Source organism: Parasteatoda tepidariorum, chromosome 3 (genome assembly GCF_043381705.1).
Source record: "Parasteatoda tepidariorum isolate YZ-2023 chromosome 3, CAS_Ptep_4.0, whole genome shotgun sequence".
In the NCBI taxonomy this organism is placed as follows: Eukaryota; Metazoa; Arthropoda; class Arachnida; order Araneae; family Theridiidae; genus Parasteatoda; species Parasteatoda tepidariorum.
In genome coordinates, this window is record NC_092206.1 from 80,489,832 (window position 1) to 80,515,860 (window position 26,029).

At 26.6% G+C, this 26,029-nt stretch overlaps 1 protein-coding gene across 1 annotated transcript in view; it reads left to right on the forward strand.

The window, feature by feature from the left end:
* The first annotated feature begins 17,523 nt into the window (after positions 1-17,523).
* The window catches only part of LOC107450170 (protein qui-1-like), a 140,900-nt gene continuing 132,394 nt past the window's right edge, over positions 17,524-26,029 (forward strand). The window contains exon 1 of the mRNA XM_071178889.1: positions 17,524-17,820. The gene's annotated coding sequence lies outside the window, so the exon portion shown is untranslated. The remainder of the gene's footprint in view (positions 17,821-26,029) is intronic.

Genomic DNA, 26,029 nt, shown 5'->3' on the forward strand with positions numbered 1-26,029 from the left:
TATGACAATTCAGAAAGCAATTGGGGAAAAATGATGAAGGTATTAAGGCATAAACAGATTTTTAATGATGAGAACTGAAAACGTAAGTAGTGGAAAATTTTTTGAAGATATTAGCATATAATTGGGATTTTAAGTAAGAAAAAGCAGATCTTTTGACAAAAAATTCAACTGTGATATTTACGTCATTTGAGAAGGTAAGTTAAATAAAGCTAAATGTTGAAAATGCTCAAACGATGTTAAAAAACTAAGTGGATAAAAGAGTCATAGGATACGAAGAAAGTATTGAAAAGGTTATACAGTCAAACCCTGCTGTAGTGAACACGATTTACAGTGAACCGGATATAGTGAACGAGATATTAGGTCCCGTGCCTTGCTATACACGTATAATGTTATTTTTTTGTGAATATAGTGAACCAGAAAAGTGAGGAAGTTGGATATAATGAACTTCGATTGATTTTTTTGGCATTTTTTTTCTAGAAATTTTTTGAAATTTCTACTTCAAAATAAATACATATACCGATTCCTAAAACCATTTATAGAGGGGAATGTAACGATAAGCATTTTTTCTTGTTTGCTTCTTTTATCTCACTTTCCCATCCCTAAACAAATCAAGCAGATGTTTCCATGCCAGGCAGATGATGCACCTGTAAGGTGTCAGTGGGATCAATATGCATTTTCTGTCAGCGGGAATAAATAATTATTCATTATTGGTCAAAGGGTTGGACACTAATATGTGTTGATAAGGCCCTCATTTCAACTCCTTTTTGATCTCAGTTCAGTTAAAAAAAATCCAGCAAACGGGTTTAATATGGTATAGTAAATATGATAGTTACAACTCTCAGATTTAAATATGGCGAGCAGTAAGCGTAAAACGTTCTCCATTGGCATAAAATGGGCATAATCAGAAAAATTGAAAATGGATGTAATCAAGATGATATTTGCAGGGAATATAAGGTATCCAATTTAGCAGTTTGCAACATATGGAAAATTAGGCAATTAATAATTTCTGCTCATGAAAAAAAATTTAGATGGCAGAAAAAAGTTGAGAAAAGCAGATCACAAGGATGTTGAAGAAGCCTTACTGAAGTGGTTCACCAATCGAAGAAGCCGCAAATTTCCAGTATCTGGACAAATGTTGATGAATTTGCTAAGAAATTTTATGAGACTACTTTTATGTGCTCGAATGGCAGGTTAAACAGGTTTAAAGAGTGGAATAACAGAAATTTAGGAAAAATTATCTGAGAGTCGGAAAGGGTTTCCATATCTGATGTTGAGAATTGCTCATCAGCTAAAGATTACTTTTCTTTTTTTTGCACGAAAGGCGAAGAGTAATGAAAAATAATAGATTTTTTGCTACTACATAATATTTTTCAGTCATTTATTTGAATAATGTGTAATGAAAGGGAGGAGTTTGGGAACCATTAGTTAAATTGCCTGTGTAACGGATATAGTGAACTCCCGATTATAGCGAACCGAAATTTCGGTAACTTGAAGGTTCACTATAGCGGGGTTTGACTGGATTTTATACCTGCCTCATGATTTTTCATGATTCAAGCACATTTTTCATGAAAATAGTTCACTCATTAGTTTATCTGTTAAATGATCTTCCATGGGGAAGATGTCAGTGTCTTACAATAGGGATAGCTCCCGTTTTCTTCAAGTTGAATTCTTTGTCATTACCACGTTTATAATACATTTTTAAAATCTCTGTAAATAGTCAACAAATATTTAATATTAATAAAGATTGGAATATATTTAATGATTTACAAATTCTGACAAATAATTGAATAGAAAATCAAAGGTTTAAGATATTTTAGTCTCGCATATGATGATTTGAGTTCTTCTTTGGCCCTACACGAGCGATCGTAGTTCGATAAAACTTTCATTTACAATGTTTTCACACTGTCTGGCTGCTTTTAGCAACTATAAATTTTATGATTGAAAAAGAAAATTTGTCTTAGATTATTTTCTTTGGTTCTCTTATAAATAAGTCATCGTCTTAATTTGTTTCTTAAACGGAAGCAGCTAATTTTTGCTGTTATTAGGTGGTAATCAATGACAACATTCATTTCATTATTCTAAGATGTTTTTAACACTGTAACTATCTCGAAGGTGTGATCATTCACCTCCAGTGGTACGTAATTAGCTTTTTGATTGGTATTAGAACATGCAGTGTCAACATTTTACATTGATGTGCATGTATTACCATTTTGATTAAGTATTAATATATTTAGACTGTCTTGATATCATTGGCTGTTCAAGGCGTGGTCTTATTGAAGCAATGTCATTGTAAAAAGTGAAAAGAAATTAATACGTGACCCTTAAAATTATTAATTTTTACTTCCCTCTTTGATAAAGGCTCCAACAACATATATTAAAAGTAATCATGCCAAAATTCCTTGCATGCAAAAATAATAACTTTACATATAAGATGATTTATTTTAAACATTACATACCTGATTCAGCCGAATGTTTATTAAACATTGATGAAAAACAGTAAAAAAAAAAGAAAGGATGATAACTACATAGTATCAAAGCATTATCCTTTCTCAAATGGCATACTCGCTTTGTACACGAGTTCATTGGTTTTCTTTAATGGATTATAAAAGCAGTTCTTTTGTACTTGAAACTACTTTTGTGGGAGTAATGGTACTACTTTTTTCGAATTACTTTAGTAAGAATCGTTTTGAGAAAGATAATTCACATTTCAATTACGTTCATGTTATTATTTTAGGCAAATTAAATCTTTGCTCTAATTAATATTAAGCTTACAATAACTATAAATTAAATTCCTTCAGCATAAAGCCTGTTTTATTTATTAGAAAAAAAAGCAAACTGAATCTTAAAGAAACTCTTGAAATATAAAAAAGATGGCGATTTATCTTTTCTTTATGTCTTACTTTAAATATATTTTTGCAAATTACATCAACCATTGTGTCTTTTTTATTTGTTTGAAGCTTTAAAATGAAAATGGATTTTTTTTATGAACTGTTTTTTCCTAGGATTTTTAATAAGTAAATGTACTTATACAGATAAATAAATTTAAATAAAAACTTCTAGTTGTTTTTTTTCCTCCATTTTACGGAAATATCAATGCAAAAATTAAAAAAAAACAATGAATATCATTACATTTATGAAAGTCTTGATGTCTTTTAAACTTTTTTAAGGAAATCGATAAATTTTTTATTCTTAAGAATAACAAAAATGCCCAAGAAGATTAAGCCATTTATATTCATAAAAACTGCATTCATCCATATTAAAAAAACTGGATTATTTTATAAGTATTCTTTCTTTAAAAATATTCCTTAATCAAACATAATGTGATTCTTGTTAAATACCTTATTTTGGCATTTAATGATATTCAGTATATAGAATACATACTGTGAAAATTAACTAAGGAAATTTGATATCATTGATGCATTAAAAATCAGTCTGAAGTCTTGATATTTTAAATATCTCTTAAAAAAACAAAAACTTCTATTTGGCTTTCTTTCATATCATTTTACTTTCGTTTAATGAGAATTAGCGAATTAAAAAAAAATTGGATTTTTTCGTAATCTCAGACAATGAATCTTTTATATTTTGTTATACTTTCTTTTTTTAAAAAAATAGTATGAATGTTTGATTGCTAATTTTTTTTGAACAATACTATATTTTTTTTAATAAGTTCTTTTTATTTTCTAATGGTATTCTATGTATTAAAATATATAAAAACGCTGATATGCATATTAAGCAGCGTTTTTTAAAGTTTTAACTAGCATTGTAATCCATATTTGATAGTTATAAAAATTAAGTTAATACAGGAAAGTTTAAAATTCTCAAAAATCTGGGTAATTTTTTCTTACTGACGAAGTACATACATTGTTGAAAATGTCCTTTAATGAAAAAATTTTTTATAAAATTTATAGTTTCGAAATTATTAAATGCTTCTGAAAATTGAAAATTAAATCTCACTTAGATGAGAAAAAAACTGTGTAATTTTTGAAAAGCCATCTTTGAAGAAAATGTTTCTTAAATTTATCACTTTTAATAACTGTGTTTATCTTTAGACTATTTAAATTTACTGTTTTGACAAGGCAGCATTTTCTATACAATATTCATGTTCCGTTCTGCAATAAACAGAAAATAACTGAGGTACTAAATTGCAAAATAAAAATAGTTACTATATTGTCCTTATATTTCTCTATACATAAATAAAATTTAATAATTATTAAGTTTTTTTTAAACATTTATTTTCTACTGGTTGAGGAATACCTATCTATATGTAAGGAAACTGTATAATATGTCAAAACGAAATTGTTGAAAACATAAAAGATCATCATTAATTTGTTTTTCTATTATTTGGGGTCATGATTGCCCAGTGGTTTGAGCACAGGACAGCTCTAGGGTTCGTTTCTCAACACTACTATGACGCACCGAGTATTCGTGATATATATGCTAGTAAAATCTGTGGAGTTGAAATTCATGTGGTCGGCCGTTGTTGGGTACCATGTGTAAAAAAATCTGAAAATATTTCCATCCCCTTCAGATCTATGACTAAATTGTAAAAGTGGCCCATGGAATGATAGGTGATAGGTGCTGTCATAGATTGTGGAGTTCTGAGCTAAGTCATATTTCCATCCTAACGAAGCTTTCTAGTCAAATAAAATGATTTATTAGCTTCTTCCTTTCTGACTTCCGAAGTGACTTATTGGCTCCTTCCTTCCTGATTTCCGAAATGATTTATTGGCTCCTTCCTTCCTGACTTCCGAAATGACTTATTGACTCCTGCCTTCCTGACTTCCGAAATGACTCCCTTCTGCCTTATTGGCTGGCGAGTTTGGCTTATTCAAGTGTTATTAGAAACAACAACATCTTCTAAATTATATTAACAGCTTATTAATACATTTGAGCCCAGTAATTATCTGTTTCTCTTCTCAATGTTATAGGCATGTTACTAAAGATATATTTTATGTATGAAACTGAAAATTCTTATTAAGGAGCACATTTTTTCTCAAATTAATTACTAAAAGCGTTAATTTCAGAAAAGTTTCAAGTTATTGTTTCAATATTTTTTAAGGAAATTACTATCCGTGCCCATATTTGTTTATTTTAGGGAAAGAAAAAAAAATTTAAATAAATGAAATGATTGATTAGATATTAATATGAGTCCTTTAATTTTGTTATCTTTTTTTTAAAGTTTTTAATTTGTTTTTTGTTTAAATTATCAGTAAAATTTTATTTTTTAGTCATCTTTTTCAATATTTTTAATATTTAATATATTTTAATCTTATTCCTAAGTTACTAATTCTAGAACGTTTTAATTTTTTAATTCATTTTTAGCGTTATTTTCTCTCATATTTTTACTTGATACTAAAACTTATTTTTAAATTATGCACGATAAAAACAATTTAGTTACATTTCACACATTTTAACAGCCATCCCATATTTCTTCAAAACAAACTAACTACACCATGCCAACTGTTTAAAGATAAGTACTTACAAACTGGATTAAAGCATTATTTTTCAAAATAATTTATTAAATAGCACAATTCAATTTATCTTTTAAAAATTAATTGTTATATTCGTATTAAAACTACGTGGATTCAAAATTTTTAATACGAATATATCTCGAGACATTTTTTGCAATACGTGGGATATATATTAAAAAAGGGTTTTTTTTCAATACCCTTAAGAAAAGGAAATCTGTGAATGCAGTTAAAGAATGGAACAAATTTTAAAGGAAACAACCATTTACAGTTTTACCAAAGATATTTAATTAAATTTAACATCATCACATTAAAATTAATGCAACACTAAATACATATTTAAAAAATATGTTTCAAACTTACTAAGATACTAAACTATTTAAACAGAACTCATTCTCGCGGGAAATAAATACTGAAAGGTTCTCGAAAGAGTAATGCAATTTAACTCTAAAAGAAAAGTAACTACGAAAATTTCCAACGAACCTAAATCTAATGCTGATATTTTAACAACGTTAAATAGTCATGAATAGAGATAAATAAACAAAAAATAAATAAACGGAAAACTATAAGAAAGACAAACATCGAAACATTTTTCATAGAACCGTTTGTATAACTTTCAAGTATTATTTAAAAAAATAAATAAATCTATAGTACTTGAATAAATATCGATTGGTTAACATAAAGGGTGGATAAATATTGAAATAGTTGTTTTTGAAGCTTTTGATGCATACTTTTTATTAAACATATTTTTCCTACTTTTTGCATTATTCTGCATTAATTTAAATCAAAAGAGGTGAAAAAGATTATATTAGAATTTCAATATTTATTGGTTATGAAATGCTGCATGAAACACAGGTGTCTTATTCTGTTTTAAGGGTAAAATCTTCAAAATATGACTCACTTCCAAACAATAATTTTTCTTCTTAAATTTGTACTAGTTTGCAGTTATTTAGATGTAAGATAATCAGTTATTCCTCATTGAAACTTTCTTAATTTACCTACAAAATCAATTAATGATAAATTTTTGAATATGACAAAAATTCTTAACTACTTTTTATGGATTTTATATTTTATTACAAATGTAATTCCGATAGTCTGACATATTTTTTAATAGCTAGTAGACTGCTTTTTTAAGATTAATCAAAGCTAAAATATATTTATGATCGTAATTAAAGTGTCTGAAAAATGTAAAAAAGAAACCCTGATGTCCAATCTGCGTCAAAGGGTTAATCTGTTTTTGTCAAGTAAAGAATACTTTTAATTGTAGTTTTTAGATCCCATCATTAAACTACTATATATATATATATATGTGNTATGTGGTATACTCGTATACATTTTGTATTTCTTAAATATATTACATTTATACCTTCTCTTTTTCTTTCCGTTTTTATACTCTTCGCTTTAACCGAATTTATCAGTTATCCGAGTTTGTTGCGGTCCCCATTAACTCGGATAATCGGGACTCTACTGTATATATATAAATAAATAATTTCAAGAAAACACGAAGAAAGTTAAGAAAAACAATAAGTTTCATTTATTGCGCATAAGGTGCAAGTAAACAGAACTCATTAGATAAGCTCAAAATGAAGATAAAACAAAGGAAAATTATAGACATATGCAAAAAGGGGATAGGGAATAATAATGATAGAAATAACAAACAACTGATTAAAAAAAAGAAAAAAGAATGAAATTTTATAAAAAAAGCGGAAAATAAAAGACATAATCTTTTCCTCTGCCCCCACGATTATATCCGCAAAAAAGAGTGCTTTCTGATATTGTATCAATGTAGCCAAAGCAAAATATATTAATTGTGTACCATTTTATTTGTTATAATTTTTGTAAAAAATTTTTTTGAGTGCTCCTCATACTATTGTATTAATATATTTTGCTTTGGCTATATTGATACAATATCAGAAAGCACTCTTTTTTGCTGATATAATCGTGTGGGCTGATGAGAAGATTATATCTTTTATTTTCCTGTTTTTTTTAAAAATTTCATTCTTTTTTCTTTTTTTTTTAATCAGTTGTTTGTTATTTCTATCATTATATATTATTCCCTATCCCCTTTTTGCATATGTCTATAATTTTCCTTTGTTTTATCTTCATTTTGAGCTTAACAAACTAATAACAAATTTTAATGTATTTATTTATTTGCTGGTTAATTTTTCCATAAATTAGAAACAGGAGATTTTTTGTTAAAAGAACTTTTAAATGTTTTTGAAATCACGCTACGTAGTTAATATAATCTATTTCCGATATTTTCTTGCAAATCAGTTTTCATGATAATTGTCTTTAATGGATTTAGTCTCAGCTTAGAGGAATGTTTCAACCCTTAATTGAATACATTTCGTGTAATAAATAGCAATAGCGTGCATAAATCTTGCAAGGCATAGCTTTGATAAAAATTATTATTGCATGCCATTAGCAAGAAAGAGATCCATTTATCCTAAATTGAAAATACATTTCTTTCCTCTATGAACAGGTTGCTTTATTCTTGAATTACAATTCCTTTTGAAAGCTCTATTGATTTCTTCTCTTTTGCTTAGAAAATGTATTAAAATGGTAACCATGTAATTGATTTTCTTTTGAAATTCGGCATTCTTATCCTGTTCTTCAAAGTATAATCCATAACTATTTGTAATCCATTTCTTAAGAGCTCCAGTGATCAAAGGAATTGGTAATCTTTAAAATAGTTACTAGAATCCGATAATATCGTAGAATGGAATTTTTTCGGAAATGCAATATTCATAACGCTATAATACCTTCGAGCACTTAAATCGATTCCTGTTGAATATTATTCAGGTTTGAATTCTGAAATTTAACCATGATATAAATATTTACCATTTATAGCTAAATATTTACTCCTTCATACCAGGCATCTGGATATCTACACATTAACTTTAAACTTTAAAAATTCAATTAATGACCAACGCATAATTGTTTTGTTTTATTTTGTTATTGAGACCCTCATTAGTTTCGTTTTAAGATACAATATTTCTTTGCTGAGCAACAAAATGGAATTCAATCATCGTTTTGTCATGAAATTTTTTGAAATCCTCACAGTCACGTTTGAAAAATCATCTAGTTATTCGTACAATTCGTTAGATTAAATAAAAAAAATATTCAGTATTAAGTTCAAAAAAATCATTCAGGATCATACAATGTAAAATAAGCATATAAAATAAACATCCGGAAATTTCGAGCTTTTAATTTGTGCCCTATAATTTATGCACAACTTATATCAGAATCTTAAAAACTTGTAAAAACCAAGGTGGTTGTCTTTTATTTACCAAGAGAAAAATCTACAATTCAGAAATTTCTGAAGTCTAATACTTTAAATTTTTTAATATTGTGAAATAATAAAATGCAGTGTTTTGCATTCTTTACTACAGGAAGATAAAAACTATCTTAATATAAGCTTCGTAGATTAAATCTTTTTCAACAAGAATTTCTTGTCCCTTTTATTAACAAAACAAATCTGCCATTAAGTTTCTAAATTCCATTCATGTAGTCTATAATTTCTTATTTTCAAAATTCTACATCTTTATGTAATATAAATTAATAAAATACAGTATTTTCATAAAAGGATAAAAAATTGCTTAAATTAAAATTACTTAAATTAATTAAATTACTCCGTAACTAAAATAATTTCGATAAAAATTTCATCTCCTTTTTATCATCAAAAGAAGATTCTCCCATTTAGAACTTTCTAACATTTTGCATCTTTAAAAATACGATGCAAAAAAATAAAATATTTTGTATTCCTAAGAAAAATACAGTATTTCGTATTCCTGAAAAATACAGTATTTTGTATATATTCCGAAAAAATTACAGATATTTAAATTTAATAACTAAAATCATTTTCGATAAGAATTTCATATCCTTTTTATCATCAAAAGAATATTCTCCCATTTAGAACTTTCTAAATTCTAAAATTTTACATTTTTAAAAATACAAAGCAAAACAAAATACAATATTTTGTTTCCCAAAGTAAAATACAGTATTTTTCATTCCTAAATAAAAATACAGTACTTTGAATTCCAAAAAATTACTCCAATTTAAACTTAATAACTAAAATAATTTTCGATAAGTATTTCACATTTTTTTTTATTACCAAAGGAAAATTCTCCCATTTAGAGCGTTCTAAATTCTAATATTTTAAATTTTTAAGCATTGCAAAGAAAATAAAATACAGTATTTCGTATATATTCTTTACTAAGACGATAAAAATTACTTAAATTTAAATTTCATAACTAAAATCGCTTTCGATAAAAATTTCATGTCCCTTTTTTAAATAATTAATCAAGTACTTCGGTGTTTATTTTTGTTTTTGTGTTTCATGGCATTTTGGTTTAATATTCACGTTGTTGTTCCTTTTTTAATTGCTTATATTTAGTTTTGTGTCAAATATTGGTAAGTATTCAGATCGCAAATAATGATCGTTTATGGATTTTGATAATTCATTCTATGTATTTTTACTAAAGGCATTCTCAGCTTATACAAGTCATGCATAGTCGGCGGCGAAAAATACCAACAGTGTTTATTCAGCGTTAAAAAAAACGGAGCATCCTTTAATAACTTTTAATCTAACGACCGGAATTTTAAGTATTAGTTCTCCATTTTACCCAAATTTTAAACTGCTTCTCTTACCAATTTTTTTTTTTGGAAAAAAATGCAAAAATTCAAATTTTTTTATTTTAATCATAATTGCAAGGAACTATACACAATACTATACACAAAACTATACACAAATTTTAAGTTGAAATTTTAAATTTCTTTTTTGCTCAAAAAATATTTAATTTACCTTTAGTTTACTATCCCGAGTTATCTCTGGCAAATGAAAAAAGTTAAATATTAATCTTTGTATGATAGTTTTTAAAACGAGGGCAACACAAAGTGACACTTTCCCATCACCAGTAAAGTGATGCGCGATTTCTTACTCTTTTTTCTATGCAAATTCAGCAACAATCGTATATACAATCGCACAAAACACGTGAACAGTTCCACAATATAACAGAAAATCTCCAAGACAAAGCTTAGTGGCAAACTTCCAATCACCGCAGAGCTTTTCACAATACAACAGAAAATCTTCCAGACAAAGCTTAGCGGCAAACTTCCAATCACCGCAGAGTTTTTTTATTTTGCATCCGGCCAATTAAAAGCGTGATAAAACAAATTCTGCTACCGCCGAGCTTTCTCGGGATTTTAATTAATGCAATTTATACATAACCGAGTCAACTCGGGATAATCAGGGAATCATTTCACCTTAATGCTTACTTTAATATTAATTTATATTAAATATTTTTCGTTTCATAATGTTTAAGCAACATTCTCAAACCGACGTTTTGTGATTGACACTTTGCAAGCAATTTGAATTGAATTTAGCAAATTTCAGCCTGATTCTGTAAAACAACATTTTAGACTAATTTCCTGTGCTTCCAGTGGCATCTTTTATGTGGTGTAAAGGAATTATAGATACTACCTTTTCTTCGTACAACCGCAATCGAAAGAATCATCGTTGTTTCTAAACTACTGTTTTTTTTTTAAAAAAAAATGACAACATATTATTTTTACATAAAAATTATTTTTCCTCAATTTTGTCTGATTAGATATTTAATTTATTTGATTAAAAAGATGATGCGGGTCAATTAGCCCAGAATTGAGTATTTAAAGTGAGCGTTCCCCTGAAATAAAGCCACCAATGTTTTTATGCAGTAATGTGACATAAAAATACCAAAACAAAACATGCATTTTTTAAAATAATAGTACAAATAGATATTTGCAAGGAGAGATTCCTTTCCTGCAAAACTCAATAAGGACAAAAACGAGATTATGTTAAAATGGAGGCAAAAAAGTGTCCTGCAAGAATATTTACCAATACTTTTTATGAGCAATCTATCAGATATATTCAAATTTGACTAGTAATATATAGGATGTTTTACCATTTACTAATTCCAGCAAGGTAATAACATTAATATAATGCTAAGTTTCAATAATGCCAGCCATCGAACTCAAACAGATAGAGACTTTTTATCTTTGGCATATGCAGCTGTACAGAGAGAATGCCTACGCATTTTATTGGTGATTAAATAGAGGAAAAGACAGACAATTTTATGAATCCTTATTATCCAAAATTTATCCCATATGAAGATTTTGCAGAGGGAAGGGAGGTCTTGCTGTAAAAAACAATTTGGTCCACCAATGCTCTTGTAAACGGGTGTAAATGGGCCGTTATCATTTTTTAAGTAATACTTAACACCTATGGGGCTTGGAGGAAAAGTTAGACTAAGTTGATCATCGTAGTCAAAGTCTTCTAAAAACCATCAATGAGCCATTACCTTGCTGCACGTTATTTTTTAATTTTTTTTTTTAATTTTTTGGTGATACAGATACTATAGGTGATATATATATATTACAAATACAGATATTCTTACCAGAATGGGGTAAGAATATCTGTATTTGTTTTATGAACTTTCTTAGCATACATGTTTTGCTCTAATGGGTATTCTATGTGATTAGTCACGGAGTAATATCTTTATTTAGTGGGGCACACCTTATTGCTGTTGGCCTTTAATACATATAACATAATTGTAAAAAGCGAGAGTCTCTGGCAGCAAAAATAATGAAAATCATTTTGGTCGCCTGACTGAATTACTATGACATGCTAAAAACCTCTTTTCATCACCAAATAAAGGAATGCAGCTAATACAGACATATATCAGAAACTCGAAATGTTGTATACAATATTTATATAAAACAAACATATTATAAATTTCTCAATGTCTCAAATGTATCTATATAATAAAGTCGCAACTTCTTGATTAGAGAACATAGTTAATACACATGTAGTTCTCATTAAAATGCGTGCATATTCTAAAGTGAGAAATATACTCATCGTTAAGATGGTTCTAAAGTTTCAGGTAAATCTCAGAAAATTTATCACTTTTCGTAAGCCAACACAATGCTGATATTTATGCAATACTGTTGGGGAACAGACATTTAGATTAGAATAATAAGCAGCAGTGGAAAGAGAAGTAAATCTTAAAAGTGACAAGTTAAAACAATAAGCTATGCAAATATAGCATAAAAGTATTCCATTGACTGTCTCATATTAATAGTAATATAAATATTTTGATTAATATTACTTATTCACTAATTGATACTTAATAGAATTTTTAAGTTTTTCTGTATAATAGTATCACTGAAGGAAAATATATTATAAATATATATATAAATATGTATATAGTTGGAATAATATACATATATTATGCCTAATACTCATGGAATTTAATATAAATGGAAAAGTCGATTTGAAGTTTTACAATATATGGTTAATATATTGTTTGGAAAATTGTAATGGCACTCCTTTTCAGAAATACTAAATATATATATATTTATATTTTACAACGTTTTTATTAACTTATTTTCGCTTCGTGGGTTATAGAATTTAGATCACTTTCCATTATTTTTCATTTCTTCGAAATTGAGACTACTTTTCGACTAGCTAAACCACTGAAATTTCTTTTGGAGCTCCGTGATGAATTCAGCTCTCAGCGTTGGGGAAAAATACAAGTTTAAATCGTTTCCTGACAGCAAAAAGCAGAATTTATATTCAAATTATAGACATATGCAAAGGGGGGGGATAATAATGAAAAAAATAACAAGCAACCGATTAAAAAAAAGGAAAAGGATGAAATTTAAAAAAAAAAACGGAAAATAAAAGATATAATCTTTTTATCAGCCCACACGATTATATCCGCAATAAAGAGTGCTTTCTGATATTGCATCAATATAGCCAAAGCAAAATATATTAATACAATAGTGTGAGGAGCACTCAAAAAATGTTTTTGCAAAAATTAACATTGTTTTATACAGTTTTTTCTTTTTCTTTTATTTTATTTTCGGTTTTTACGTGTTATATTCACTTATTGTGTTTTATTTTATTTGTTGCAATTTTTGTATAAACATTTTTTGAGTGCTCCTCATTGACACTATTGTATTAATATATTTTGCTTTTGCTATACTGATACAATATCAGAAAGCACTCTTTTTGCGGGTATAATCGTGTGGGCTGATGAAAAGATTATATCTTCTATTTTCCGTTATTTTTTTTAAAAAATTTCATTCTTTTTCTCTTTTTTTTTAATAGGCTGTTTGTTATTTTTTTCATTATTATTCCCCCCCTCCTTTTNATACTGGAAAAATGTATGTACTAAACATTCAAAAAAATATGAACAACTCTTCTAAGCATTTGCTCACGCAATATGCAAATTTGATCTTATTTGATGTGCAAACATACGTGGGAAAAATTATATATATATATATATATATATATATGCTTTTCTAAATGTTGAAAACAAATACTTTTCTTAATCAATATGAAATTGAGACCATTTTCCAGAAAAATTAACAGGTACAAAACTAGAAAAAAAGTTATGTAAATAAAATGAGCATTTTAAATATTACTTTTTTTTAAGTGAACTGAAAAGGAGTAAATAATTAAATTTTTGCCGAAGCTAAGACGAAAACAGTCGTAAGATGAATCATTTCAAAACTGTCATAATTTTCGTAAGGTGCATGATTTTCGGTGCATTCTATTGCCACACAAAATTTACCACACGTTTTTCGAAATTCCACGTTTTCGTAAATTTTCAATAAAGTCACACTCAATCTGGTTTTAAAAAATCTAAATAAGGTATCTAGCGTACACCAGAAAAGTGTATAAAGCTCCTTAATGACGGGAAGAAATATACACGCGTGTGAGTTACAGTAATATGTTTTTTGCATTTGAGATGTTGTTGATAAATTGGAATTGTTTGTAGAGGGTATTTAACTGTTCACTTTTCCATTTCTAATCATATTCATTAAATATATTTGGTTCTTTTTTTTATCTTCATGCTATTGTTAACTAAAAAGACGTTTTGAAAAGAGACATTAATTTTTTAATGTTTGTGATGGGAAGCTTTCATTAAGAAATTAAAAATATTCATACTTATAAAATGATGAATAATTCTGTTAAACATGCATTAAACTATTAATGTAATTACTGTTAAGACGTTGTTAAAATGATTCAATATATTTTTTGAACAATATTGTGATATGCACAATTTAGATGTTTTCTTAATTGTTATATAATTTGTTTAGTAATTTAAAGAAAAATTTTATTCATCTATTTGGTGAGATAAATTTTATTAGAATATTATAGAAGTTTAGTTTCACTGCGGAAAGATAATACAGTGTAAAAGCAAATTTATAATGAAGAAAAAATAAAAACAATTAAAATATCTGTTTACAATGTCATAGTTTTTTCTACTTGTGTTCTAACATGAGACATAATAAAAACATAAAGTATAATAAAAGACTTCTATCATAAGAAAATTACAACATAAAAGAAATAATAAAGCATTAATTAAGACATTTTTTGCTTACGTTGTAATCTATCGGTCGAATTACGATGAGAAAAAAAACTGTTTTAGATTTTTTTCCTTACGTAGGTTCTAAGTCGGAACCTTATATGCAACGTAAATTTCTTAATAATATTTTTTGGAATATTTTTTGCATATTTTTTATTATTTATTCAGAACTTAAATTTCAAATTTACCTCATCTTATTGCTTTAAAAAGCAATGTCAGCCGGGAGATATTACCAATGCCTTACCTAGTAAATAGCTTAGTAATAGCTTTGCAAAATACATAAATACAAATTTAAGATTTTTTTTAATTTAATATTTTTTTATTATTATTTCTGATGGACATTCTAAGCAAACTCGGTAAATCTTTAACCAATATTTGATATAAAGTTTCTCATTGCATCAAAGTTGGTTAAGGTGGCAAGTGACTTTTAAATTAATGAAAATTCGACACCATTTTGGTCAAGAAAATATGGAAATTATTTTATGATGTTGAGGAATTTGATGTATTTGCTGTTAGTTGAAGAAGACGTTGATTGATGTTTTTCCAAATATTCGTATTTTAATCCACAGTGATACAGGCCAACAATTATATATTAAATATCATATAATAAATGAAGAATCAAATTATGATTAACAATGAAAATATTTTGTTTCAGAAACATATGGTGCTCTAAATATTAATTTTTTCTTAACATTTTTTTATATAAAAAGGGTCACCCTGAGTAATTTTCGATCAGATGATTGGGTCTTCGCGTTCTAGGACTCAATCTTAATTACTCGGGGGGTGACCTCAAATATGCTCATTAATTAGTGCACACGATATTTTAAGTGTTACGAAACCAGACACGAAAACGACTTTCTCTTAATAAAGATTCCTTTTTTTCTGACGGATTTGGATTTCTGACTCCAAAAATGTAGAGAATAGCCACAATCTGTGAAATATGGTCTAATAACTTGGTCAGGAAAGTACTCCAAAGTTTGGACCCTTTAATGCTAATTTTACTTTTTGTGTATGTTCCTATATTAAGAGAACTTTTTAAGCGATTTGAAAAGTTTTTGCACACAATAATAAAATTCGTTTATCCATAGATAATTCTACGCAAAAAACAACTTTTAGTAAATATTTATTATTTTTTATTTTTTAATATAATGTATATATTGTATAATTTATTCAATATAATGAAATAGAAATATTACAACCGAAATATTATATTTTCCTTTAAAAATAACATTTCTAATTCATTAGCATTGCACTTGAAATAATTTTATAAAGGCAACCGAAAGTATGAATTAAAAAAATTATGAATTATAGGCTATATCGAAATATTAGTAGATGTTTCAAAACTCATGCATCATTGGTTATATAAAGTGCTAACTGGCCGAACGCTTTAACTTTTCCACGGAACCCTATGGTTGAGTGGAAAACCATATGGGAACCGCTTTTTTATTTAATGATTATTAAATTAAACTGTACTCACTCTAACCGCTTATAAATATATTGAATGATAATTTGATTTAAGAAAAACTTAAAATCACAAAATATTTCGATCATAATTATATTTATTATCATAAAATCATTTATGATAATGATTATTATAAATGATAATAAATATGATTATATAATAAATGATAAATTACTTATCATTTATCATATTTATTATCATTTATTATTATATTAAAATCTTAATTATATTTATTATCGTAAGTTGTAACTTTTTACTTTTGCATTTAACATTTACATACAATTTTTATCTATGTAAATTAAATTTGTTCGAAATGTCTTGTTTACCAAAGCAATGCTAAACTTTAACTTAATGATACTATGCAAGCTTAAAGAGTTTTTCTTCTTTCGATTAATTAATTTTAATTTTCCCTTCATTAATCTCAAATAACTATGACAGTTAGAGAACCTCTAAATTGTTTACTTTAAAAGTCAAACTTTTGCAAAGCTCAACATTATTTAACAAAGGATTAATTTGACTATTAAGCACAAACTCGGTAATATTTTGTAATATCTTTTTCAAGATAAATTAAAAGGCCATCTTATCTTTGAAAAAAAACTAGTTGAAATCATAAACATCTTTATAGTTCAAATAAGTAATAGTTTATACTTCTGAAACACAATTTCCTCTGAGATGCAATGGGAATTTTATTTAGAAATCAGACTCATTTCAAACTGTCTAGTTTACCAAAACAATGTTAGAACAATAAATTATTCAACTTTCGAAACTCTCCTGGTTCGATTAATTAACTTTAATGCTAACTTCAACATAAATCTTAAATAATGCTCAAAGCAGTAAATGCTTCGGAATCATTTACTCTGAAAGTTGAACTTTCACAAAGTTCAACATTCCTTAACAAAGCTTTGACTTGACTATTAAGCACAAATCCGGTAATATTTTATTACTTCTCCTGGAAATTCTTTTTCGAAATAAATTGGGATCACGTCAGCTGTTGGTAAAACAGACGGTTTTATTTAATTATACCTTCAACCACCAAAATATTCTCTGGGAATAAATGCGCACGAGCTCTGTAGGTAAATTAGAACGCAACATTTAAATTCCTAAGGTTGGTGAAACGAAAATCAATTTCCGCGGCAGAAGCCAGATGGCGCTTCGACGACTGCCCTATCTCCGAGGGACCAATGAATGCAAGTTAAACGTGTGTGAACGGACGGGGAATTTTGAGAGTCCTGTGATCGTAGATGAAGCGCACATAATAGAAATAAGTGGAAATCATTAAATAGTTTGCATTATAACATTTTTTCAATTCATTGTGCGCTGCACGCAATTGACATTATAATTCAAAATATAATGTAAAAAAAAACCAGTGCATTATTATTTTTGCATAATTGAAGATGAAATGCATTTATTCCTTCTGAGAATGAATCATATGCGAAAGTTCAATACATGAATGATTCTTCAATAAAAAGTATTTAAGGTATGATTTCTTTAAATTATATTTTAGAAAATTAACTGAGAAGATAGCGAATTTGTACATTTAGTTTTAAAAAAAAGTGACATGCTATTTTTACTTGTATGAATTTTTAAAAACAAATGACAATAATAGTTTTCTGGTCATATTCATTAAAAACAGATTTTCTTGTTGTGGACGAATTGAAATTTTGTTTCTGTGTAAGTTTTTAACGGAAGCAACTGGTGAAATACTAGCTAAAATTAAAAATTGGTTTCATTACATTTCCTACTGTATTTTAAATAAATAATAAATTCCTTTTAAAGAATATTAAACAAAAATAAATTCAATATGGAATTCTGATCAATTTTATGAACATATAAAACAATAAGTTTCGCAAGTATTTTTATATTTATACGAGTTAATGTAGATAAATTTCGAACAAATCCATATTTTCTTCCTTGAGAACGCTAAACACATATATTGAATCAATTTAATTAATTTATATTTAATCAATTATACCAGATATTTAATCTATTATGTTGGAGATACAAATATGTTGGAATATATAGTATTTATCCAAATGTTCAGTGCATTTACATTCTTTATGAATGTTAAATTTAAATTACATCGAGAAAAATATATAAAAATCTATGTATTTGTATTTTTTTATTTTTCCTATTTGCTTAGAAAAAAATTAAAGAACGGAGGCTATTATTATTCAAAAAATAAAAGGGAACAAAAAAGCATTGATAGAAAATATCAAGTGAAATGAAAACTATTAAATTTACTATAATATTATTAATTTAATTACATGAAACTGTCTAATTTATCTCTTTAATGAATTATTTAAAAAAATATTTCTGTTAGAATCTATCTTACGTACTTTGTGATACATACCGATGCTATGATAAATGCAAGATTCAAATGGAATTTGTTTTATTAATTGTTCAAATAGATAAATTTTTATTTACTGAATTTATAATTTTTGAAATAAACACTCATAAATAATAATACATTTAGATAATTAGAAAATAATTATCTAACGCTAGAAAATTAATGTCTAAACTCTAGAATTGTCTAAACTCTAATGTCTGAAAGCTAATTTCTAAACTCTAATTATTTACTAGATAATTAGTTTTATAAAACGTTTTAAAAACTTGTCAACAATCAATATTTATTGTAAATATGTATAAGGGAAAGAAAAACCTCTTCAAATTGGAAAATTGTTTATTATAAATAAGAAACTTAATAACAATAGCATTTATGCGACATTTGAGCAATACATGGTCAACAATTTTATGATGCTATATATATTTTCAATAATGAACAATTTTTCAATTTTTGTGCTTATTTGAAAATCAAAATGTTTCGTTTTAAAATTGATACTCAAAGCCTGAAAAAGGAGAGATTATGGTTCATTTTCTATTTCGTATGGATAATTGTTATCTTTAATTCTGATGCTCCGTTATATCTTATTTACTTGAATTACTTTTGTTTTTACTCCAATTATTTACTAAGTTATAGAAGTTTTTGTGTGAAGTGAAAACAGTGGATAGACTAATAGTTTAAATTTTTTGCATCTCTTTACATCAAAATCAGATTTTTTTTCATATTTCAAAACACCTGAAAACGCAGAATTTCATATTTTATGCATATTTTTTCGCTAAGAGAAGTGCGGAAATTTTTAAAAATTTGCTTTTTTAACTACATTAATCCCTAACTCAGTTTATGCACCTGCTTTTAAGATAGTAGTTCAAAACATAGCTGACAGCCTTCTAAACAAAATCCTCTTCTAAATAAATAAAATCCGCCTTCGAAATAAAATGTTTTAGACCATAGAATTTTTTTCAGCGTACATACAAAAAAACGCCTTACCTAAAAATGTCCATTTATGAAATGAAATGACAATAATAATATATTTTATTAATAATATATTTTATTAATAATATATTTTATTNGAAATGAAATGACAATAACAATATATTTTATTAATAATATATTTTATTATAATAATATATTTTATTATAATAATATATTTTATTATAATAATTTATTTTGTTATAATAATATATTTTATTAATAAACTTATAAACTAGTTATATAAGTTTCTACACATAATAAAACAAATAAACTAGTTTTTAATAATTTTAAATTAATATTTAAAAAAAAGTTTTTGAAACTTGCTGGATACTTTATAAGTAATGTGTTGTGAGAAATGTACGAAAGAGATATTCGTTGGTTGCCGATGGGATTCGAATCAAGGACCTCTGAATTCATAGTAGTATGCGCTATCCACCATCGTTGTACAACTCAGTTCAGGGTTAGTAGGAAGTTTTACATAATAACCACCGCAATGAAACATTTAATTTCAATTCTAATTTCAATGGTACAAAGGTTTTCAGTTTGAAAATTGTAGTCATAATAAGTTTGTTAGGAGAATGGTAATTTTAATTTACTTTGACCTCGTAGATCCATGGTTCAAATCCTGCCAGGGGTTAACGATTATCTCTCTCACACTTTGTTCATTCCACCTCATCTTTGAGATTATACATTTTGCTCAAAAGTAAGTATAAACTGTTTCAATTTTCGAATTCGACTGTTCCTTATTTCGGAGTTATTTTGACACATTTTTACTTAATCTTGAGAATTTTTTTTTGCAGTGCGACCTGTACTTTTTTAAGATGTTCATTGTCGTGGTTTAGGATGTCCCGAAAATTATCAGTAGTTGGAAAAATCAATTAAGGGATTCTGTAGGGCATATACCAATAATGCTACAGCTGAACTTTTTTGATGTACCTTTTCACAGCATCTAAACTAGATATTGCTTCATTTTTTTCGCAGAACATTTAAATTTATATGTTTACACTGTGATAACTGTTAATAAATATCTTTTGCAGAAATATTTTTAAAAAATTATGAAATGGGAACTTTTAATTTTTTAAGAAGTTTCAACAAAAATATTTCATAACTCAAAAAGTATTCTTGTTAATGCTGAAATATTATCGCAGAATTCAACTGATAGAATCTCAAATATACCCTAAAAATTTCAAAGCGATATCATTACTAGTTTCGTAGAAAAGATACATGAAAAAAGGCTAGTTTTAGCATTATAGATATATACCATACCGACTCCTCTTAAAAAAATGGAAGTAGCTCAAAAAAAGTTTTTTTTAATTTTATTTTATTTTTAACAAGTTTAAAAATAAGTTTCGTCAACAAACAGCGATGATGACTTGAAATTAATATTTTTGTTGCACATTGGACCATTCTAGTTGAAATATTTTTACCAGTTTCTGTTGGTTTTGTTCTCTTTCGCACTCCTCTTATTTTCTGTTCTCTTTCGCACTCCTCTTATTTTCTGTTCTCTTTCTGTTGTTACTGAAAACAGTGGTTACTTTGAAAACACTGTTTCAATATTTTTCTCAGTTATCATCTGTCCCAACTGTCAATAAACTTTACTTTAAATTTATAGCTTCCTTAGATAATTGCAGTAAATAGTAAATCCCTATCTTCTTTCTTTCGGATTTTTAATTGATTTTTGAAATCAATGGTCAGAAAAGCTACCTGCACTTTACATTAAAGTTTGAAAAAAAAGTTGTTTTCATTTTTAAAAATCAGTACATATATGCCTTTTTTATAGCAAACTGCTTTTTAAATAATCGCATATGTACAATCCCTTTAATGAGAAAATAACATTCAATTTCTAATAAACAAAGGTTTGAAACAAAATATCCTTTACAATTGTTGAAAATTTTGTTTTAGTTAACGGAACACAACACTTAAATTATTTATATTTTTTATAATGAAATATCATTGAGATAAGAAAAAAAACTAGAGATAAGCAAAGAAAAAATAAGAATGTGAATTTTTTATTTCTCGTCATTTTCATTTTTTTCCTTGTTGTCTAATCCTAATCACCATTATTTTCTTACAGCATGTCGGACAAATATTTAGAATAAATTCTAATAATAAAAAGCTTTATCTAAATTAAAACACAAAAACTACATTTAAGGAACAAAAAATTTTGAAAATATAAAGCCTTTATCAAAAGCAATTCCTAATAAATAACTCAATATATAAAATATATTAAATGGATTTAAAGTTTATTGATTTTGAAATGAAAGGGATAATAAATTCAAAAGCAATATCTTACTCAGAATTATGCTTTCATTTATCCAAATTCAAGAGTTGAAATAAGCATCCATTAATCCTTGATCAATAATGTCACATCACCGAACATTGCTTTGTATATTATTAATGAATTAAAATGGATTTCCGTTTTGTAAAATAGACTAGAATATATCGTATATTATGTTTTGAAAATATACATTACATTAAATGTTTGATATATTTAGACTTTTTAAATTCCTATCAATATTTTAAATCTATTTTCCGTTTTAAATACAATTATAAAATTGCCTTTTATTTAAATTCGGGTAGAAAACCCTCAGGGGAAAAAAGGGTTGGTTAATATCTAACCACGCAAGCCTTTTCAACCCTACCCCATATATTATTCAGTTTCAAACAATCTCAATAGTTTTCAGTTTAATTCCTTGTTTTGTTATTTGCTTTCGAAAATTAAAAGACGTCATAGTAAAAGAAAATAATAAATTAGTTATTTTTATTCATAGTTTGGATTAGATTAGAACGAAATGGTTGTCTAATTGTAAGAAAAATTCATCCTGAAAGTTAGCAAAAAGGATTTAAAATTTTAATTTGCTAGAAATTTTTTTATAGAAATATGCATATTTTGAAAACGCATAATTCCAATATGTTATTTAGTAATAGAACACTAATTCTTAATTATTTTTAGTATTGAATCAGAAAAATAACCTTTATTTTTAGGATTTTTCTATATTATATCGAAAACAGTACATTAATGTTAAATATATTTAGTATATTTTTATCGTAAATATATTTATATTAATATATATACTTTTATGGATTTCACTATGTATCTGGAAATGAAACAGTTTGAGTGTTAAATAAGGAGAGAAGGGTGTTCATATATTCCTGCAGACATCATAATGAGCTATTAAATCGATGCTATAAATAAACTTTTTTTATATTTACTTGAAATTTTCATTTATATAATTTCGTAATTTTGTCTTATTTTGAAAAGCTGCATTAGATTGCAACCCTCCTTATTTATTCCTCAAAATGTACTACATGGCACTTAGCATTTTATTAAAATCTGTAAAACATGTTATTAACTTTCTTTCCCATGCATTTATTGCATTTACTTAGAAATAAATCTGTTACAGGGCAATAAAAATTAAAGCTGTAAGTGAAAAGGTTCAAAAGCATCCCGTTTCGATTCTTTGCACCAGAGGTCTTCAACCTGAATTTTGAGGAACCCTAGTTGAACAGTGATTCCACAAGATAGCACTATTTGCTTGCTCCAAAATTTTAGCAACATTTTAGTTTATATATATTTTTTTATCCTTAATGTATCCGATTTAGTTTCGATAACTTTTCTTTAAATACTAATGCAAAATTTTTCATAAACTAGTTTATTTGTTTCATTATGGGAAAAATTTATAAAATTATTAAAAAATTGTTGTTATTGTTTTTTAAATGGTCATTTTTAGGTAAAAAACAAGACATTTTTTGCATATACGCTAAACCTCGTAAAATATTTATATCACTTAAAATGAAAATTCCTTTGAGAATTTCATTTAGAAGGCATCAACTATGTTTTGAACTATTATCTCAAAAGCAGGAGCATATATTACTGAGTTAGGGATCAATGTAGTTAAATTATCAACATTTTAAAAATGCCTAAAAACATGCATAAAAATGAAATTCTCCTTTTTTTAAATCTTAGGCTGTAGTTAAGAGCTTGTGTGCTATAATCATAATCAATCATGAAAAATTGTAGACAATTATTTTATAAGAAACATGAGATATTGTGTTTAAGGCGATGTAAAATGTGAAAAAAAATCTGATTTCGAGATAAAAACATTTAAAGTCTTAAAATCATTAGTCTATCTACTTTAATCAGCTTGCACAAACACTGCTATAACTTTGAAAATAGATAGAGCAGAAACTGAAGTAAAGTATTTTTAGAAAGCTAAGAGTACAGGAATTCTAAATTTATTACAATCTCTATCTCAAAAACATACTTCAAAAGGCAGTTTGTTTGAAAAAATAAATGGAAATAAATATTTTTTGGAAAAAAATGAAATCTTAAATTTTGATGAAGTCACTATCTTCAACTACATTAATCGAAACCCATTTGGTCACATATTAGTCTACGTTATTTGACTCAGGTAAAGATGAATTTTCTCACTTACTTGGTGCGTTTTCTTTGGCGCCTTTTACTAAAGTCATTAGTGCGCCAATTGTGGTATCAAGAGATTTTTTGTTCAAGAAGAAAAGTTATCTTGGATCCAAAATTCTTTTCAAGACTGTCACACATTCAAACTCTTAATAAAAAAGATAAAACCACTTAAATTATCGACACTAAATTGAAACTCAATTGAAATTTAGTTGATTTCGTAAAAGTTATCTTGGATCCAAAATTCTTTTCAAGACTGTCACACATTCAAACTCTTAATAAAAAAGATAAAACCACTTAAAGCATCAACTGACACTAAATTGAAACTCAATTGAAATTTAGTCGATTTCGTAAAATACATTTTTGGATTGACGTTCGAAAAGAATATCATGAAGTTTCCAAAAAAAATGTGAAACATATTATGCCATTTGTTTCAACCTTTGTGATAAAAAAAAAACTTTCCGAAACATATTGGATGCTTTGGTCACTATAATATTGCTCATTAGATTATTTATTCCAGGCATAAAAATACTTTGCATAAAAAAATATTATAGGGCGAATCATAATTTTGTTCATTTTATTAATTTGTCCTAATTTAAAACAGTATTGTTTTTTTAGTATTTAAAATTAATTTTGCTTTATATGCATAATTATTATATATATTATGCATTATTACTTTATTATATATTATTACTTTATTATATAGTATAGTACTTTAAAATAGTATTGCTTTATTCATAGAATTATATATATTGAAAATCCAAGAATATCGTATCTCTACCTCACAATTCATTATTTTATTAAGATGCGATAAAATACAGATGCAATATAAATTTTGTAAATTTGAGCTGGATAAGCATTTAAATATCTTTTTTTCTTCTTCTGATCTTTGATGTGTAGGTTTCTTTATAAAAAAGAAACTCAAAGGTTACCCTAACTCTTAAAGGTGGAACACCCCTGATTTAGAGAATTGAAATTAATCTATTTATCGTTAAAATTTGAGCTAAATTTAATTTTGAAGTGATATTTTTATCGGAATAAAAGTCTCATGAAAACTCATTCTGAAATCTTTATCCTTGAGTAAGTAAAATGTAATGAATAAATTATGAGAAAAGGAAATCAAATCAGTTTTAAAAATCTCATTTTTTTAACCTTACAAATTTACGGCTTTACACTATGCTGACATTAAATTTTTCAGGATTTGCAATTGGCAAAATATTTTTACGAGAAAGTACAAAAATTTTAATAAAGTGAGACAATTCAAATACTGAAGACTCGTGTCTGATCGAAAACTGAAGATGTTGGAAATAAATAAATTTTATTGTCCAGGCAAGTCTTTTCTATAGAATTTTAGAGTTTAAAAAAATAAAGCGAATAAAATGAATTGTAAATTTCACGGTCTTATGACAACGTAATTATGATGTTTTTCGTGCTCATTGGTTGAAATAATCGATTTTCAAACTCATTATTGAGTTACACTTTTATTCTTTCGATATGCTTTGGTTTGGCGAATGAACTCTTTTATCTCTTTACTGAATAACACAATTTTAAAAGTAAACGGAGCCAAACGTACCATTCAAAGCTCTCATCCTTTATGTTTGATAAACTAAATGAAGTATATTGATCCTAGAACATAATTTTTTAAACTAAAAATGAAGGTGAGATTCTATTTTGGAACTTTTCCAACTTTCGATATGGATAACTTGCAGCTATTCTGTCCCAAGATTCTTTTTCCGGGACAAATATTGAAACTTGATAACACCTTTTTTTCCCCACGAACTTCCTTTCGCTAACTATCATTGATTGAATAGAATGGATAAGTAAACAATCAACTTTAGTTAAGACTCAGCGATTAAATGTGGTAAGGTTCATTCCTTATTTGTGGTATTATGTAGTGTATTGTTAATAAATATTATATTATATTATATTATATTATATTATATTATACGGCAG